Source organism: Gossypium arboreum, chromosome 3 (assembly GCF_025698485.1).
Source record: "Gossypium arboreum isolate Shixiya-1 chromosome 3, ASM2569848v2, whole genome shotgun sequence".
NCBI lineage: Eukaryota > Viridiplantae > Streptophyta > Magnoliopsida > Malvales > Malvaceae > Gossypium > Gossypium arboreum.
The window spans coordinates 41,973,814-41,976,463 of NC_069072.1; the positions used below are offsets into that span (position 1 = coordinate 41,973,814).

General features: G+C 37.4%; 1 non-coding gene across 1 annotated transcript; it reads left to right on the plus strand.

Annotated features, from left to right (window-relative positions):
* Positions 1-1,503: 1,503 nt before the first annotated feature.
* LOC128291163 (small nucleolar RNA R71) lies at positions 1,504-1,610 on the plus strand. The gene has a single exon (XR_008280939.1). It is a non-coding gene; the product is annotated as a small nucleolar RNA R71 (small nucleolar RNA).
* The last annotated feature ends 1,040 nt before the right edge of the window (positions 1,611-2,650 follow it).

Consider the following 2,650-nt stretch of genomic DNA (forward strand, 5'->3'; position numbering starts at 1 on the left):
TAACAAGAGTCATCCTGTTCCCTAGAAAACTTCATAGCATCATAAATTTTAAAGATAATCTCCTTGTCACCTACTCTAAGTACCAATTTACCGTCACCCACATCGATTACAGCCCTAGCAGTGGCTAAAAATGGGCGCCCTAAAATGAAGGGCACTTCCACATCTTCATCCATGTCAAGCACAACAAAGTCAACAGGAAAAATGAATTTATCTACTTTCACAAGTACGTCTTCTATAATGCCCCTAGGATATTTAATAGATCTATCGGCTAATTGAATACTCATCCTAGTAGGTTTAGGTTCCCCAAGACCAAGTTGTTTGAACATTTTATATGGCATCAAATTAATGGTAGCGCCTAAATCAGTTAGTGTTTTCTCAATATTCAGACTACCAATTAAGGAAGGGATAGTAAAACTTCTTGGATCTTTTGGTTTGGTTGGCAGCTTGTTTTGGAGTATGGCTGAGCACTCATTGTTGAGTTCTACTGTAGATAAGTCCTTGAATTTCCTTTTATTTGTTAGAAGCTCCTTCAAAAATTTTGCATACGTAGGCATCTGCGAGATGGCTTCAACAAAAGGTAAGTTGATATGTAATTGCTTAAAAAGTTCAAGAAACTTACCGAATTGTGCATCAATGTGGTCTTTTTTCAATTTTGCTGGGTATGAAACTGGAGGTTTAAATTCCTTCGGCACTAGTTTGTCACTATTTTCGGGTTTTTCTTTCCCCCTTCCGCTTACCACGGCTTCTTGTGTTAGCTTCTTTTCAGATTCTGCTAACACTTTCCCACTCTTTAGTGTAACTGCTTTCACATGCTCTTTTCATTTGGTGTTACTAGGTAAACTTCCTAGTAGTCTTTTGGACTATCTGAGTTTCGAGCCCTTGGATCGACGCTTGTTGATTTTTAAGTGTTGTCTTGGTGTTCTGAAAATGGGTTTCTGATACCGAGATAAACTTTGTGAGCATCTCTTCAAGGTTCGGTTTCTTTTCCTGTTGATAGGGTGACTGTTGGTAGCCCGGAGGTGGTCTTTGATTTCCTTGGCCTCCCCATGAGAAATTTGGGTGGTTTCTCCAACCTGCATTATAAGTGTTACTATATGGATTGTTTTGAGGTCGAGGATTATTACCCACATAATTTAATTGCTCATTATCCATGTTGTGGCCATAAGGTTGGTATTCCGAATGGCTTGTTCCACCTCCACTTGCTTCGCACTGCATTACTGGGTGAACCTGTGAAGAACTAAGAAAACCATCAATTTTATATTCAAGAGTTCTACCTGATTAGAGAGCATGGTGATCGAGTTGACATTATAAACTCCTGCTGTTTTAGTTGGTTTTGTCCTCATGACTTGTCACTGATAGTTATTCAATGACATCTCATCTATAAACTCATAAGCATCTTCAGGTGTTTTATTATTAATGGTTCCGCCAGCAGCTGCATCAACCATTTGCCGAGTCGAAGGATTCAGGCCATTATGGAATGTTTGAACCTGAAGCCAAAGCGGTAACCCATGGTGAGGGCACCTTTTCAAAAGTTCCTTGTATCTCTCCCATGCATCGTAGAGTGTTTCTAAATCCATCTACATAAAAGAAGAGATATCATTACGTAATTTAGCCGTTTTAGCCGGCGAAAAATATTTTAATAGAAGTTTTTCGGTCATTTGTTCCCAAGTAGTGATTGACCCTCGTGGTAATGAGTTCAACCATTGTTTAGCTTTCTTCCTCAACGAAAAAGGGAATAACCGAAGACGAATGGCATCATCAGAAACACCATTAATTTTAAATGTATTGCATAGTTCTAAGAAGTTGGCTAAATGAGCGTTGGGATCCTCATCCTGCAAACCATCAAGCTGAAAAAATTGTTGTATCATTTGAATAGTGTTAGGTTTTAGTTCAAAAGTATTTGCGCCTCAAAGAGTCTAACTATGCTCAATTCAGTTCCTGTTAAAAAAGGTTTAGCATAATCATACATAGTGTGTGGAGCAGGATTTTGATTAGCCGTAATTGTAGGTGGTAGTTGATTGTCTTGGTTTTCAGCCATCTCTGAGGTTGGGGTTTGAGTATCGTTCTCTTGCTCGTTCTTTGTGTATCTTAAGCTTCGCCTTATTTCTCTCTGGTTTCTGTGAACTGTGCAATCGATTTCTTTGTCAAAAAGTAGTGGTCCTGATGGGTTTCTTCTAGTCATAAACTATAAAAACCTGCCAAGAGAAAAAAAAATAAGTAATAAAATTAAATTAAATTGCAAGAAAAATAAATGGCTAAAGTAATAAAAATTGAGTGTTCCTAATATCTTAGTTCTCCGGCAACGGCGCCAAAAACTTGATCACGTGATTTCGTGATAGGTTTTAAATATTTATAATTAATCATTCTTGAAACTAACTATTATCGCGATGTAGGCAAGTGTACTTATCGAACAGTAGTATAGTTTTAGCAAGACCAGATTGTCGAACCCAAGGGAACTAAAAGTACTTGTAATGACTGTCTTTTTATTATCTAGCTTAAGAATAAAGAGGTTTTTGTTTTAACTAACTAATTATCTAAACTAAGAATTCATAGAGAATGGAATTGGGGAATTGCTTTTGGGAAAATTGATTGAATTAAGACAATACCTAAGGAAAAATCCACCTAGACTGTACTTGTTATTCGGCTCAAG